We start from the raw sequence: 18,435 nt of genomic DNA on the forward strand, positions 1-18,435 counted from the left end.
GGGGGTGATAACCTGTGACTTTCTTTTCAATGTCTCAGAGAAATGTCAAAGACATCTCTAATCATAGTAAATAATTCTGTTTATACAGTATCTGCTTCATGTTGTGACAATAGATCATGGCTTAATTTGATAAATTTTACATGCTAACATAATTCTACAAATTTTAGATCAGAGCACTTAAAAATAATCCCTCTATAAAAATAGTCGAAAAGTGTTTTCCTTTTCTGTTCGTTGAAGATGCTTGAAGTACGTAACTGTAATAATAATTATGAGGCTAAATCATTACCCTTTGTATCTTTGTGGTTGCTACTATTTCCTTGTCAGTAAACTATTATCTTTTCACAGGTACCTCTGTGCTTTTTGTCTCTCTCTATTGATAGGAAATAAAAGGCGTAGGAGTTCTCACCACAATATTTGTCTTTAAACCAAGACAGTATAATATAATGAGGTGGAATATTACTTGAAATCAGAAACTCTTTTTTAGGAAAGATAGGAAACTGTTCTGCATGTAATAGTTTATCTCTATCCCATGTCTATTACGGACCAAGCAAAAACTAACATCAAAGTAAAATAGAATCTTAAAGCCTCATCATCTTATTGTACTTAGATAACATTGATTTAGTAAATTTGGGGGTTTGATTACATTGGTTTTTAAAAAAGATTTAGAGTAAGGTGAAGGCACTTATCAAACCCTGTTAAGAAACTAGTTCCAGGTTTATTATCACACTGTTCTACTTTCCTGTACGTTTTATGTCAGTCAGTCTTTTTTTCTACTATCTTGATCACCTTTCTTGTCTCCTAATCTTCATTTTCCAGAACAATTACTTTTTAGTAGTATTTTTAGTACAATTAGAGCCTCTAATATTGATTTTCTCTGAAAGAAACATATTTTAATTTCTTACATTCCATATTAAGATAGTAGTTTTCAGTGTTTACTTTTAAAATAGAATAACATATTGATTAGAATTCTTTGGAGGGCTTTTCTAGATTTACTAGTCTTTCCTTATTTCATAAATGGTGCTATCATAGGTTCCTTAATGAACTTTTATCTGTTCCTGGGAAGAGCTGCAAGTAAATTGGGAAAAGGAGTACGTGCAAATGATTTACATCAGTTAGGGACTCTGAGAAAGAAAATAAGTCCTAAGACAGTCTAGAAGAAAAAAAAGACAGCAAAGATATTGTAGTCAGATAATGTTATAGGAGAAAAGAATCATTTGATATATTTACAAAATAATTTTAAAAGAAAATAACAAAGGGTTTCTGACTGCTTAGCAATTTATTCCTCTAAGAAAAGAGACCAGATTTAATATTTATTATTTGCAGTGATATAGTGCCAACAAATAGGAACCAGAAACAGTGTCAGCTTAATGACTGTTACAAAGATAAATGTAAATGGAAAACTTCTTTCCACTACTGTCACCCCTAAAGGCAAATGTCTGTGAAATAGATGTCAGGCAGACATCAAATGTAGTCAATACCAGTCATGATATTGGTCACATTTTGTGTTTAAAGACAATAAAAAAGAAAGGTTTCACCTTTTGAAGCATTCATGCTGAGATAGGTAAGTCTTAAAGCATGATAGGCTTATAATTAGTACACCTTCTAGCTTTCTTTCTTATAGTCTAGAATTGTTTAATTCTAAACAGATCTATTTTGACTTTGACAGGGTTTTTAGTTATACTCAAACATAAATATTTTTGGAAGTGGGTATTATTGCAGGAATTCAGCAGAGACAAAGGAAAGAGCAAGAGGATAGCACAATAAAGATCTTGATAGAGTTTCTATTGCCTCCACAAATTAATCATAACTACATTTGGAAATTCTTGTATTTCAAATGGCACAGTCTGTTTCATTATAAGTGAGTTAATTTTCAAAGAGTGTAAGCTTTTGATCAACCATCAAACAGTCTGCTTAGCATTTTACCTGGGACTATTTGACTGTATTCAAACTAGAACAAGTAGTATTGACCTAAAGAACAGAGTGTAGTCAAGAGCTGATAGAAAAAAAAAAAAAAGAGGTTATTCTGGTAAATATAGTGATCTTCTTTCTCAGTGAACACTAACTAAATAAATAATGTGGTCAGTGACAATACCACCTAATGAACAGCCTGAGGCTTGACCCCTGTGATCACAAAAATGGTTTTGTTGCATTTTCATGACTAGTACAAACCAATATGTCTTGGGAAAATAGAAAGCTAATTCTAAGAAATATTTCTTCTTCTCTTTAATTTCACTTGAAACTACTTCTGTCATCATATATGACACTAAAATTCAATATATATTGTGATGTAATAAACAGCTGCAGCACAGATGTGCTACAATTTACAGATGGAGGAATTGATTTTCTCACTTGATGGAAAAAATTTTGCATTCATTAAGCAACCTCATGTTGCATCAGCCTCTAGGGAAACTTCATCAAAGCAGCCACTATGATATTGCTATAATAAGTTATCATTTACAAATTTTGGGCAATAATAAATGATTCTTTTTTCAGGAGATTATTCTGTTCCTGTTTGTCTATAAATAATATTCACCGAGGACCTTGACATAACTGTGTAAAATAAAACTGAGATCCTTCAGCAAATGTTGGTCAAATAATTCTTACCAAACCCACTCATCCTTTCCTTTAGCAAATGCATGAAGTTATAGCATCATGAAAATGCCAAGTAATGGTATTTATGGGGATTGAACATGAAAACATATGCTAGTATTGGTTGTTTTTTTAAGCCTAATCACAACAAGGAATGTTTCAGCAGTAACTCCTTTTTGACAACTTCTGAGGAAATTTTACACTAAAGTTCCCATATTTTCTGGGTATCAGATGAAATAAAGATGATTTCACAATAAACTTGAAGCCACAGGCACCCAGATTAAAGGTTAATCTTTTTTTAAAAAAGTTGACTAATAAGATATAACTTTCATATATGTTTTTTATGCTTATGTATATAGATATCTTTTTAGAGATAAAGTTTGCAGGAGCATGTATATAAAGGATCTACAAATTATCACCGGTTCACAGGAATGATTTTGTGAAGCTGGCAGTGATATTTGTTTGGCTTTCTATACAGTCCTTAATTACTGCCAAATTTCTAATAAAACCAGTAGTTTCATACTCAAAAAAAAAAAAAAAAAAAGATAGAAAGGAGAATTAACTATGGGCCTTATTCATCAAGGTTGACTCAGGGTATGGATCAAGTTCCTATGAAAGAGTTTGAGATTTGATAATTAAAGTTGATCCCTGGGTGCATAAATTTACAACTATTGAATTTAAATTTATATAGGAAATATTAGCTTAGTTATTTCTGAAGTTCTGGGTGCTATGCTTAGTAAAGAATATTTCTGTAAGGCTGATTTTAGAGTTCTGTTTTTCTTTTTTCTTATTCTGTCTATTTATATATAGTATGCAATTAAAATTATTTAGACTTACAGACACTTGTACATGCACTTCTAATATCTTAAATGCCTCCCTCTTCTAACAGGTAATAACTTCAAAGTAGTTCTTAGGTTTCCTAGAGATTTACCACAGTTTGACTAAAATGTAATTTATTTTTATGACATTGGTTTATGTTCAATCTAAAGTTATTCTCAGCTATTCTTCCCTTGCCACAGATGTTTCCTAACTAGAATAGCATCACAAAGTAGAGATTTGAATGAAGAAATATATTCCAAAGCATTTATTCACAAATGAATATCTCATATAAAATTGAAAAGGAACAGGGCAATGAAAGATGGAAACATGCCTAGAGAAAAAAAATTAATTTTTCTTCCCAGACTCTGAACTACTACTAATACATATAACTTCTGAGGTAGATTAATTATGGAAGAGAGTTTAAGGAAAGACCTCATTCCAGTACCTTTTGCCATCTAAGACTTAATATGCTCAGCTAAGAAGCCAATGGAAACTTTAAAATCACCAGGAACCCATTGCTGAATACATAATATTTTCATGCTTTTGGAAGCATCCCTTATGAAAGGCATCTTATGTTATATTTTTATGTTGAATTATGAAATTTCCATTATTCCTTGGAACTTTTTCTTTTCCCTGCACATATGCTTAAAAAAAGAAAAATGTCTTATTCCCCATCTCTTCCTATCAACGTTCATAATTCTTACATGCCTGTGTGCTAGTCAAGGGTGAATGGGGGAAGGATGAATATTTTACTTGATACTTCCTACAGATGATATTTCAAAACTTGTTTCAGTTAATTCTTTCCTAATTTAGTATCTTTAGTTGCATTGTAGCTGTCATAATTTGCTCACTGCCTGAAAGAAAGAGCATTCTTACATTTATCTGAAAATGTCTTTCCAGTGATGTGGGTATGAGTTGGACCAGTACTCAGGTTTACCTTTTTTTTGGCTGGTTTTTGTTTTTCTTAAGGTATCAACTGACTTGTAATTTTGAAATTCCATGCAGCATTTCATGTATATGATACATTTTACTGTCTTACTGTGCAACAGTTTCAATTTCACTTTGGCTTGGTGACTTTGTAGGGAGATCACATGTTGGTCTTGAAGGAAGTCCAATCACACTCACACAAACATGCTGTTTTAGAATTTAAATCGTGGCTACTGTTGTGCAAAATTAGAATTACTGTGGTGTGGGTAATACTTGGTTTAGACTGTTCCTCTGCTCTGAGTTTTTAAGTTTGTGGTCCATAGTATCATTTGTGGATTCGACACCACTATTTTCCTTAGTTTTCCTACTGTCTTATCAGGCTTTGTGATAGATATCTCTGGCACAGAGGGAGAGATAACAGTCAGTAATTGCCAGTTGGAAGCCTGTGTGATTCACAGTTCTGTGTAAATCAATGCTTGTCAAATACAAACTTCAGGTACCTCAGATGCTACCATTTATTACACTGTATGTTCCTGGGGGCATTGTTGTACCTGATCCTGTACAATGCCAGTTAATTTCAGCTTTCTGGGAGGACAGTAAAAGATTCTTCTCTGAGTCAGATTCGTGAGATTATATTGTCTCTGTAAATGTCCTTTTTACCTCTTATACAGTTATAACACCTTAGGTACACTGTGCTGCATCTAACATGTCATGTGCTGAATGAGTGGTGGAGTGATATCTCATAAAATATTGGGAAGAATTGATATAAGCTGTATATTTTATGCTGCCATATAAAACAGATAAAAAAGATGTTTACAGATATACACCAATACACTTTTATCTTTTCCTCACCAGTGATGAGTGGTCAATGTCATGAGAATGGAACAGTATGTTGTATATGCTCTCAGGAAAATATTATTCCATCATTCATGAATCTTAGATTCAGGCTCTGTAAATTTTTATGTCTAGAATATCTAAGAGCCAGAGTTAAAACAGATTGTTTATTTCCTTTAATATATTACTTTTTTCACTCTCTATATACCATATATATTTCACTGCAAATAATGCAAAATGCCACATTTGAACAGGAAACAGAGAAAAATCACTACCTCACACAGGCAGATCATTCCGTGGGATGCATTTTGACACTTTGAAAGTTCATCAAGCAAAGTTTAAAACAAAATATAATGCAGTATAGGTCCTTGTTTCTTGCAGCTGGAAGGGTGTAATGGTACGGCAAATAACGGTAGTTTTCTGTACTGTCTGGTTAAAATGTGCTTTACAAATACACTACTTTTAGTTATGTTTTACAACAGAGACAATGTCATTGACATGAACCACATACTTTATGAAATGGAATTAATATTGGACAAAATAATTTTCTAATTTGTTCAGATACAGCAAAATTCTCTTTATGATAGAAAATAAGTTATCTGCACTTCCAGTTACTTGAAATATGTTTCCTTGTGATTTTTATGATGTTCCCTATTAATAAGCATATTTATCTTGTGAAAAAATATAAATCTCTTGGCTAGTCCTTTTAGCTATTTACCTCATGTAGAGATGAATGTATATGGAATTAGGAATGGTGGTGAAAATTGAACACTCTTATTGTTTGTACTGAGGTGAAATTAGCCCATGAGCTGTGACTTGACACAAGGTTTGTTTGGACAATTTAAGTCTGCTTTAAGCCTATACTTGAGTCTGTATTTCAGGACTTCAAATTTCGACTTTATTGTAAATATTAATTCTATTCTGGCTTTGGCTTTTATTAAGTCGGTTTCCATTTGGTAAAACAGGACAATAACAGTGGATGAAGTGGTCCAAAACTAACGACAAGTTTAAATAAAATCTCTACCTCTAGTCTAAAATAAAAAAAAAAAAAGAAGAAAAAACCCTCACTCTTATTTTAAGATATAAGCCCTAAATTATTTTTTATTCCGTTAATATAAACTGCTTGTTAGAGAATTAAGATGAAATACTTACTGTCTTGAAATCAGTGCTTGTATAAGTCTATTTAATATGTAGGTCAGAATGGGTGAACCTTTATTTCAAGAACTACTTGGGTATTGCAGTAACAGAAGCTATTCAAGCCCTAGTTATATTAATATCTTAAACACTGAGATTTTTTTGCTGTCCTTTTAAGTCCAAAAATGGTGTAGATAAACTGCTTTTGACAAAATACGGTATTGTAATGGAAATCAGTTTGGTGAAAGGGCTAGGAAAGTAGAATGGAAGCCAGTAGATTTATACTGTGTAGCAGGGATTTTCTGTCTGCTTTCTTTACTGCCTTAAAAGTGCTGTAGTTCCATGATTCTTCAAAAAAGAAAGGCAACAGAAAACCTACACACATTTAATTTAGCTAATTAAAAGTTAAACTGTATGCTATTTTGAAGGGTAACCAGAGAAAATTTATTTACCACAATGCTTTTCGTTTTTTCACTTTGAGCCCACTTTTCTAGTAGAAAATAGAGGACTTTGTGAGGACAAAGTCCATACCTTCTTTGACAATAATGTAAATCATCTTTACTTTTTAAAGAAAATTACTTTTGACTTCAGATTTATGTAAGCATTTACATCACAAGTCTACTGGGCTTGTTTACACAGGCAATGGGTGCTTAGAATCTGGCCTTTTGTGAATTGATATGAGTATAACAACTGATGAAGACATTGAGTTTGTACAGTAGAATCTACTTCTGCAGTGTAATATACTAAGAAAATTGGTGGATAACATGTTCTGGATGTCACTTTATGTGTAACACCTCAACTGCTTCTGCGCCTAAATGAAAGTTTTATGGTTCTTTTCCAAAAGCACAGATACATATACATATTATTGTCTGTTAGTCATGGGAAGTCCATAAACATGGTTAAGCAATCTTTCATCCTGAAGAAGTGTCGTGGTTTAGGAATGGTACTCCCCAGTTTTGTGTTCCCACTGAAACTCCAAATTACTCTGCTGCTCACTTGCTCCCTCCCTCTTCATCCTCCTTTCCCCCTGTGGCTGGCTGGAGAGCAGAATTGCAGGCACAAAAGGTGAAGGTCATGATTTGAGATAAAAACAATTTGCTGGAAACAGCAATGGGATAAAAAAAAAATGAACAGTGACAGCAACAATATTAATGATAGAAGGTGCAAGAAAAGAAATTATTACTGATCACCGCAGAAACCCCAGACAATAGACGATACCTGACCACTCCTTCTGTCATGCTACCCCCAACTGCTCCCTCCCATTCAGGACTGGGGCCACTCCACTGATCCCTCTGCCACACTTACTCCACTGGAAGGAACCCTTCTCCCTGGCAGAGAACCCCTTCCCCCCAGCAATAAGGTGAGATGATATAGTGTCCTGGCCATGACCCCTCCTGGCTACTGCAAAAATCAACCCTGTCCTGACCAGAACCAAGACAAGAAGGTAGTAGTGCACGTAGTTAATATGAAAATGGCAAGACTCAGGTTTTTGTGGTTTTTTTGCAAGTAATTTTCTGGGATGCATGGGGAAACTGTGAGCATAACTGCTGTCTGAATGCATGATACGTCTAAAAGAAATCAAATTAAGATAGTGGGAACTCTAGTGGTTGCTAGAACTGGGGAAAGGAATCATCTATTTGCCATAGACCTAAGCCTTCTTATTTCTTTTATATGTGCATTAATTTACATCTGAAATAAATCATTGGGGAGTCTGATGCTTTCTGCCTAGACAGTAGATATTTTTAAATTGTGACTACTCTGAAATATCAGATTTTTGCTTGTTGCCCTCACTTTGAGTCTTCCCTGGAACACTTGTGACTTCTCAGCTTGGACGGTTTGGTCTGCCCTGGAATCCCAATTCATAATGGTGGAACATGGCAACAGTTTGTTCCCCAAATAATCCTATCATACTTAAGGAAAGTTCCTGGTAGTGGCTAATCTCTTAGTAATCCCATCATGGGGAAATTCTTGGCAGTCAGTCCTTAAAAGAAAAAAACAGAGAGACTTAGTTTAAAATATTAAACTAAATAAATAACGATCACATTAAAAAATAAAACAAGACAGGATTAAGTGAAGAGAGGGAAAAGACAGATCTGATTGGATTATTTCCATTGCAAATTAAAGTACAGCTGCTTGGGGTGGAGGCATGATGCTGGGTTCTTTTTGCAGTAATTAGAAAACCAGTGCTGCCAAAAACTGTTTTCCCATCTGCCACTCAGTTTGTGGAATGTTCTTAAAGCCTCTCTCAGAAGGCTGGTGTTCACTAATCCCAATCAGCCATGAAATGGAACCTGCACCACACATCAACAAAACAATCCGAGAAGAAGAAATTGGGAGATTCACTCAGTAATCATGTCACAAAAATGTTTGAAAATCTCAGAGAAAGCAAAGCCTTCATCTTGAAAAGAACAAAAACTTTGTCAATGTTAGAACTTCCCATGCAGAGGGAGGAATGGTTGCCCTTTCAAACAATCTTTAAAGTGTGACGTGGCATGTTTTGATCTTTTTATCTGTTTTGAGTTGCTTTAGAAATAGGCTTAGGATGTTTTGAAATCAGATAGAATTTGGGTTTGGAAAGATGTTTCTTGTTTTTATTTCAAAAAGGTCAAGATTCAGGATTTGAAGAGATGGTACTTAGTAATTTCCACTTTTGTGATGAGGAAGTCACGGAGAATTAACTGATTTTGGTATTGGTTGCAACAAAATGTTTGACTCTGTTCTGTAGCATGGACAAGTAAACTTGTCCTATACTCATGCCAAGGTGGTCTCTCAGCCTGCACGGATATTCTGAATTTGCAGTGTGTGACAGTTAGACTCTTTGGAGCATTAAAGGAGAGAGATATTCTCACAGTCAGTTCCAAATATCTCAGCACTCCACAAGTAAATAGCTAGCAGCACAAAATCCTTCAGCTGAATAGCTGATTGGACTCTTTAGTTCTGGTAAGACAGAAATCAGTTGCTGATACCTCAGATGGCAGAGAATTGCAGACTGGACCCCAACAGTAGACAACCATTGATCCTGAACCACACATTGGTTGAGCTGGTAGTACTTCCTCTGACAGAGAGAGGTCTTGGCAGAGAGGTGGAGGTCATTGCAGAGTATTCATAGTCATGGCTTGCTAGCCACTTTTGGAAACATTTCCTTAACATCTCTGCTGCTCGGAAACATTATTTTTACCTGTTTCTGAGCCTTTTTGGATGGGCTAATGAGTCCAGCAACTCAAGAGTAGAAGAAATCCTGTGACCTTCACTGCATCATGGAATCACACATCTAGCTAGTGCTCAGCATCATTAATACACAGAGAGAGAGAATAAACTTATTTCAAGCAGTGGCTTAAATCAGCTACACAGAATGACAAAAATATATGCATTCCTTTGGCCTTTCTTTCTTCCTTTTTGCTCACATCAATGTTACAGTACAAATCACATGGCTTGACAGAGCGTATCAACTATTGCTGTTCTGTCTGGAAAATCATAGCCTCCACAGGTAAATACTTTTTATGACTGAGCAAGTGGTTATAATAATTGAAAAAAGAAATACTTGTAAAATGAAAAACACCTAATCATAATGAATAATTAGAATATATTAGTATAACCTGCTTAAATGTGTCATATACAGACAAGAGGTTTTGCTGGATGAAGTTAATAGCTGGAGTAACACTGTACAGATTAAGAATCTAAGTGATTTCATGATAAGAAGATACAGTGTATATCTAGGAGGATTTCCCAGTTATTTTAACAGAGTTACTACTAGCTCACAACAGGATTCTTGGCAAATCATCCAGTATCATAGGCTGTTACAGAGTTTGAATGGACCTTAAAGATCATCTAGTCCTAATTCCTCCTGCCAGGGGCTGGGACACCTCCCGCTAGACCAGGTTACTCAAGGCCTTATGCAACCTGGCTTTGAACACCACCAGGGTTGGAGCATCCACAGCATCCCTAGCCAACCCATTCCAATGTCTCACCACTCTCATAGTAAAGAATTTCTTCCTAATATCTAATTTAAATTTCCCCTCTTTCAATTTGTATTCATTACTCCTTGTCCTATCACTACAGTTCCTGATGAAGAGTCCCTCTCTGGCTTCCTTGTATGCCTCCTTCAGAGACTGGAAGGTTGCTGTGAGACCTCCACTCAACATTCTCTTCTTCAAGCTGAAGAGCCCCAAGTTTCTCAGCCTGTCTTTGTAGGGGAGGTCCCTTTCTCAATTTTGTGTCTGGACTTACTCCAACAGTTCCATGTCCTTCTTGTGTTGGGGGCACCAGAACTGTACATGACAGTCCAGGTGAGGTCTCACAAGAACAGAATAGAGAAAAAAATCACCTCCCTCCACCTTCTGGCCATGCTCTTTTTGATCCAGCTCAGGATGTAGTTGGCTTTCTGGGCTGCAAGCGCACACTGCTGCCTGAATTAAAAATGAGGTACACCTCATAGCAGTGTTTTTAACCTTCATCTTAATGGATACATCATGAAAGAAGATGTTTATAGTACCTTGCAATAAGTATAATTTTGCCAAATCAGCAGAAAAATCAACTCAAAATTAATTTCCACTCATGATGCAGAAGCAATGGCATATGAATATATGTTGCAAAAAAGTAAGAATGCAATGGCAGCTTGATTTATGACATAAATAAATGTAAGGCATACTAGTAAAATTAGTGTATAGGAGTGTTAGCACAAATCAAAATATGCAGTACCAAATTCGATCGCTTGCTGCACAACAGAAATACAGCAGTCTAATAGAGAAGATATAGTATGTCATAAAAAAACAGAGTAGTTTCCAAGTACTAAATATATTAATGTTATTAAAAACAGGCTAGTGCAAGATCTTGTGCGTGTTCTTATTAAATATCCTCATTAATAATCTGAACCAAAGGGGTAGCATTATTAATGAAATTCGCTGCTACTGATGACTTTGTGAAATTGCTAACCCTCTCAAAGGATATTAAGACACCTGAAAAGCCTAGGAAAAGGAATAGAAATTTAATTTAGAATCAGTTTGGGAAATGTATGCGCTACAATTTTTCTATCTTCACTGCATGATTAACTGAAATTTAGGAATTCCTGAGACATACATAAATATAACTTGTGTATGAAAGGCATCCAAAAACGTAACTTCAATTGGAGAGGAAAGCTTGAGAGAAGGGTGTGATAGAAGAGCCTTTTGAAAAGTACTGTACAATAAAAATACAACATGGGTAGATTTCTGATGTATTTTGGTCTGCACATGCATAGGTATCATATAACATATCTATCTACAAGTTTATGGTGCTGCAAGACCCCTATCTTCAATATGTGTAAACTATCTCAGTCATGTGATCTTTAAGGTCCCTTCCAACCCAAACCATTCTATGATTCTATGATAAACAGATGTTTCTTACAGATCATAAACATCTGGTGCTAAGCTGCTGCCAAAATAGTTTAAGTGCTGTTAGTGATTTAGGGCCAAGAGATGGGAAAGCATCCACTGGATTTTATTCTATGTGCTATCAAAAATAATTAACTGTAAGAGCCTGTTATTGGTTTTCACATAATATATTTTCTGAATGGGTTGAATGGTCTCTACAAACATGACAAATCCTTAAGTTGCCAGTTATGCTAGTTTTACTGCAGTTCTGTTACTGGTTGCCTACGTCATCCTGACTTTTTTTTCAGTTCTTTAGTGAAAAAGTGAAATTTTCCTTGGGCACGGTGAGCATTTCTGGTGTTAAAATAAACTCTACATTGTAGAGTGAAGGGAAATAAACACTGTAATGCTAAGTTTATATACAAGTATAAAAGCCATATATGCCAGTGTTTCAAAAAGAGAGAGATGAAAAAGTAAATTGAGTTTGTGAAATGATCTTAAATATTTTCCGGTCTCTCAATTATGTTGCAGTAATAATGACTGCTCCATAAATCAACAATACCTTTCTCAGCAGGTCAGAAACACAGGTGTGAATCAGCTAGTAACAGCTTGAACCTGGAAATTCAAAGGAAAGTAAAAGTTAAAGATTGTATGATATCATATTCAGTGTCCTACTGCACATAAAGATCAATATACTGTCATTCACACTAGCAGCAACTACTGTAATATTTCAGGTAAAAGAGTATATGTTTCTAAGGGATTGTACATTCAATTAATTAGGGATCAGAATTAGGAATAGGTTCTCAAATAATATCTGCTTTTCCCCACAAGATAATTTCAGAACTGTCAGTAATATAAATGAATAACGGTAGCAGTGCTATCTGGCACTAATTACAGCACCTACCCCTACTGTGATAGTAAAGATTGCCTCTTGCAATAGTAATAGCTAACATTTGAATGGTGCCTTTCATCTCCAAAAATCCCCAAATACTCTTCAAATTAGAAATCTGATCTTTCTATATGTATGCAAATCCTTAATGAAGGAGGTTTGAGACAGAAGGAGTATTGCTTTTTTAACATCTACGTGTCTGATGACCCTGTAGTCTTTATCTAGAAGCACACATTGATTTTTGGAGGTTAAATTACTCAAACAGAAAAAATCATTGAAACATCAGGAATAAAACCAAGTGTGCAAACCACACTTCCAAACCCCCAAACATTTCTCTATTGGCACACAAATATTCAAAGAATTGTACTCTGTAATAGCAGTTCTTTTCCTTCCTCTCTCTTTACATTTCTTTCATAAATGTCATTTTCCTTTACTCAGTTACTCACATGTAAATACACAAAACACCTAGTAGCAGAGGCATAGCTTACTACACATATTTGTTATACTTTTTACCAGTATTAATTCTACCATTACTACTCAAGGATAACTCCCATCAATTCATCTGAAACATTTAGAACTGGGAATTTGGTAAACAGACGTTCTTCATTAGTCATGGAAATGCAGTAACACTGAGCCAGCGCAGAAGTTATGAAACCATACAAACAAGCTATTTTCCCAGAATGAAATGATTGAAGAAATGAGCTATTCTATTTGGGCAAATGTGGCTACTGACAGTGACATCTGGGTGGGACATGTGACTCAGGCTCATATGAAAAGGTTGAGGGGCCCTTAAAGATCCCAAATAGTGAATAGTCTCAATTGTGACTCAGTGGAAAGAATGTAAGTGCCTGTGTGTGTGCTGCATCTCTACACGACTGGTCTTCCTTACAAGCATAGTTATTCACCCTGTTAGAGGAATGAAAGCTCATTTTAACCTAGCATTCTTTAATATAGGAGGCGTAAGACTTCTGATTTCTCTTTTTTAATGCTAAACTATATTTTCTTCATCAACCAATGAGATTTCATATGGAGGAAGAAAATGTTCTCATTCATTGCAGATGGATAACTAAGTTGGGGCTCTGAAATTCTCAAAGCCAGAAATGCGTTTGAAAATTAGGCTTTAATCAAGGTGCTAGCCCATCTTTAAAAGAGCACTGAAGTACATTTTTGAGACTAGTTTACTTTGATGGAATATAAGCACCTGTTTAAACTGAAACACATATTTAAACAAACATCTGCTTAAGTGATTTACTGAAGCCAAGTTTCCACTACTTTCTCTGGGAGAACCTTTATGCCCTTCTCAGCAGCAAGCATCAATAAAGAGGCCTGATTACATTATAAAGTCTCTAACAAACACTGTTTAATGCTGACTTTTTAGGTCATCACTGCTGGGAATAGCAAATAGTTTTTACTTTGCCAGGTGAGATTAATTTCTAAATAAATGAGGCTACAAAATACCCTACACAGCACTTGTGGGCTGTTCTGCTCCTGTAACTGAATAGAAAAAAAAATAATGATGCTTTTTAAAAGCTTACAGTTTGAAATATGTGGCAATATCTTTTGTTTATTCTTTCTCACTAAAAAAAATTCCCAACTGGAAATATTATAGGTAAAATAATGGGCAACGAATTCTTCTTGCAGCTCTGCTTTGAGACAAAATGCTGATTTGTTTTTTCTGTCTGTAGTTTTAAAATGTGCCAACAAGGTTGTAAATGAAATGTGCAAATAGAGGAAGAATGACCAGCTGTCTTGAGAGCAAGCTGCAAGTTTCCACTAAATATCTACAGTATTAGGACGCTTGTTAAAAAAAAAAAAAGAAAATCAGAGTAAAGCTTCTGAGATGTATTCCAAATTGGGAGAAAACAAGAAGTCTATCAGCAAAACCTGACTGCTGTCAATACAAGTGAACTAAGGCTTACTAACGCTATTAAAATTTAATAGTCTAGTATGAATCTGCTCTACTAATCAGTTAATATTATTCAATTATAATTAAACAACAAATACTATATTTTGCTCTAGCAGTTTCTATGCATTTCCTCAGTACTGATATCACCTACTAATATGAATTTTCTAGAAGATTCTGCTTTGAAATGAAAGGGTCATGATGAAAGAGGCTGGCAGTGGTCTGTCATTGATGGCCCGTGTAGATAGGCACATTATGAGATTGTGCTGAAGTTCTCTGATTGAATGACAGGTACCCACGAAAGCTGTTCTCTCACTCCCCTCTGCAACTGGACAGAGGAGAGAAAAAAACAGTGAAGGATTCATGAGCTGAGAGCTGGGAGAGGTCACTTACTAATCATGATCACAGGCAAAACAGACTCAAAGTGGGGATACTAGTTGAATTTATTACTAACAGGGTCAGAGCAAAAGAGTGATAAGTAAAATAATCTTAAACACATCTTCCACCCACCCCTTCTTCCTTCCACGTTCTCCCTCCTCCCCCCTAGCAGTACAGGGGGACGGGAAATGGGGGTTATGGTCAGTTGTTCGTTCTGCTGCTGCTCAGGGAGACGAGTCCTTTCCCTGCTCCCATGGGGGCCCTCCTATGAGAGACAGTCCTTGATGGACCTCTCCAGTGTGAGTCCATCCCTTGGGCAATAGTTCTTCCCAAACTGCTGTCCCATGGCTCACTCCTCCATGGGGTGCAGTCCTTCATGAACTGTGGGTCCTCCACAGGGGCCACAAGTCCTACCTGGGAGAAACCTGCTCTAGTATGGCCCTTCTCTTCACGGGCTGCAGGTGTCCAGTAGGATCCTGCTCCATCTTGGGCCTCCCATGGGGTCACAGCATCCTTCAGATATCCACCTGCTCCAGCATGGGCTCCTCCATGGACTGCAGGTGGGTCTCTGCATCATGATGGTGCTCCATGGGCTGCAGGGGCACAGCTGCTCCACCATGGTTTGCACCGCAGGCTGCAGGGACCACAGCTCCAGCACCTGAGCACCTCCTCCTCCTCCTCCTCCTTCTTCACTGACCCTGGTGTGTGCATTGCTGTTCGCATGTTCTCACTCCACTCTTCCCCGGCTGGAATTTTTTCAGTGCAATATCTTTCTGTTCTTAAATATGTTAAAACAGAGGCGTTACTATCACTCTTGATTGGCTCGGCCTTGACCAGTGGCAGGAAGCCCATCCTGAAGCTGGCTGGCATTGTCTCCACGTGATGGGGGAAGCTTCTAGCAGCTTCTAAGAGAAGTCACCCCTGTAACCCCCCTGCTACCAAAACCCAGCCACAGAAAACCATTACACAGAAACCCACTACACAGAACCCCCCTTTCCACTAAGAGGAAGTTACTGTGTTTCCTTGAATTATTGGGCTTTCATAAACCCATAAACACAAAGATGCTGTTCCCAAACCATGAAAAGGAAGCCTGATAGTAATAAGGAGGATAGAGGACTGAGTGACATTCCATGGGCTAAATACACACTAGAACAGAAAGGGTCTACTTAGGACAGATTAGTCTCTTTCCATTTCTAATCCATCTCTAGAAAAATCTGTACTACTGGTGAAAGCAAAAGCTGTGTGACATAGGTAACTATTGTCAGCCTATTCAAACAGCCTTAGGTTAGTGTCACAGTTAGGATTTAATCGGGATTTCTGACCTAAAATACATTTAGGTCTGCCATACAAAATTTTAGTTTGTTGAAAAGGAATATGTTTAGCATTACCCTAAACATTTCAGTGATGTACACAAATACTGAAAAATTATAACATTGTATAGGCTGGTGAAAGGCAATCTGAGGAACTAGTTGGTTTTGGAGGCCTTCTTATTGTGCAGAATCTAATATTCAGGGTTGTTTTTGTTGTTTGATTACAACAATGAAATCTCAATGCAAAAGAAAACCTTATTTTTGTAAGCCGGTTGTAACCTGCTGCAGTAATGTCTTTCTCCCTGTTCAAGAGCCCAGAGAAATATAAATGCTTCAGCAGGGTGTTAACTTCTGAGCCAAAAAATAATGGTTAAATTGTCCAGTCATAATACTGTTACTTTCCTGCCAAAAAGGGAACCTATTTTTTGTTTCTCTATGTAACTCTACTCAGCAGTGACAGGTAATTACCTCCATGTTAAAACTTTGAAAAAGCCAGATTAAAAATAAGAGGATGAGGCTAAGATGTAGAAGGATCTTATGTTCAACTAAAGGAATAATTTAATCCTCATAAATTCAGTGATAACAGAAAATATCAGACGATTTTCTTTTACATTTCCTAAATAGCCATTGTAGGAAAATGAACCATATAAGACTGCTTGTTTATGTATTTCCGTAGTCCACATCTTCTCATTTTCATTTAAGAAAATACAAGCCTAGCACCTCACTTAGCCTCAAAATTAACTTCCAACTCAGAATCAAATTGCTCTATGCAGAAAAGCTACCAGCTATTTTTCTCTGTTGAGAAAAAAAACCCTCATCTATCCAGTATTTATGTAACTGTATTTGTAACTTCATAGGTTGTAGTGTGCATATAATAGAATTCATTTTTTTATCCAGAATATGTTATAAATCATTGAGTCTAAGACTTCAACTCTCAATTTTTCATGGAAATTAATAAACTATTTAGTTCAGAGCACTCAGAGTTTATTCAGATAAGGGTCCCACAGGTTAGATCACTTTCCACTACCATTAGTATATATATGACATCTGTTGCCTTCCTACCTTTCTTGCTCTCTGTCTCCCTTTCACTTTTGTTATGGCAACAGGTAGGCTGTTTAAAGTATTCATGGCACATAAGGGCAACCCAATGGCATTTCAGGTACAAGAGCACTCCACATTTGTAGATCTTGTCTCACAATTCTGTGTCACAATAAAATACAAACTCTGCTTCATTTCTTTTGGCCACTATATAGATACGTTTTTCATATAAGGATAAAATTCTCAACAGATTTACTTTCTCGTGGAACTAAACATCAAAACTCCACAATTACTGAAGGAAATAACAAGAGTTTGAGATTTCAGACTACTTCTTCAGTCTCAAATCCTCAGTCCAAATATTCATGAGTCTATGAGGCAGATAAATTGTTCTGCTATGTTATAAAATTTGTCTCTGCTCTTTTCTTTATGTATGCATGCCAGAAATATTTACTGTGACCTAGGCAAAATTATTAATTTCCACTTGTACCAACTGTTTCAAACTATTTCTGAACATTGCATTTACCAAAGCAAATACAAGAGTATATTTCTAAAAAATGTGTCATGGAGTGATTTTTACACTGATAACTTTTCCTTTGATTACCTGGATTCCATCATGAAAGGCATGTGTTTTGAGTAGCATAAAAGTCCTTGACTGTATCTTTTTAAGCCCTGGTAAGAGGAAATGTTGCTTGCCTTTTCCAGTTGTTTGTTATTTCTTTGCTATTTCTTTCAGCAGCATTTTGACTGGGGCTTCTGTGCTTTTGCCAAACCTCCAGCCCTCTTGGGACTTAAGCTGACATGAAATTGTCGTTGCAATGCTTTCAGGTAAGAGCATGAATAAGTGTCTGAAACTCTCATGTTCTACTCTGAAAAAAACAATATGAACACTGTAATTCATGTTTCAGCGCATGCCAAATAAAAATCAGATGCCTGTTACAATGCTGCATCTTGTGACTTTTCAGTGTTCTGAAAAATCCCAAATCAGCTCATGAGAACATGTGTTCCAATGATTTATCACCACAGCACTCCAAAAAGTGGCTGTCATTCCTTGTGGCTTTCAAAAATAATTCCATCTTTCTTATAGGAAGATAATTTTGTGACAAAGAGAAAGTAGATCTTTTCTCCTTCACATAAAAAATTCAGCAGTTCACCTCTAAACTTATGCACAGTTTCTTCTGTATCCTATCAGGCTTCCCTTTCCCTGTTTTAGAAACAGCAACTGGTTATTTTGTTATATAATTCCAGCCCATGTTTTACCAGAATAAA

Source organism: Corapipo altera, unplaced genomic scaffold (genome assembly GCF_003945725.1).
Source record: "Corapipo altera isolate COAL_440 unplaced genomic scaffold, ASM394572v1 23b, whole genome shotgun sequence".
Classification (NCBI taxonomy): domain Eukaryota; kingdom Metazoa; phylum Chordata; class Aves; order Passeriformes; family Pipridae; genus Corapipo; species Corapipo altera.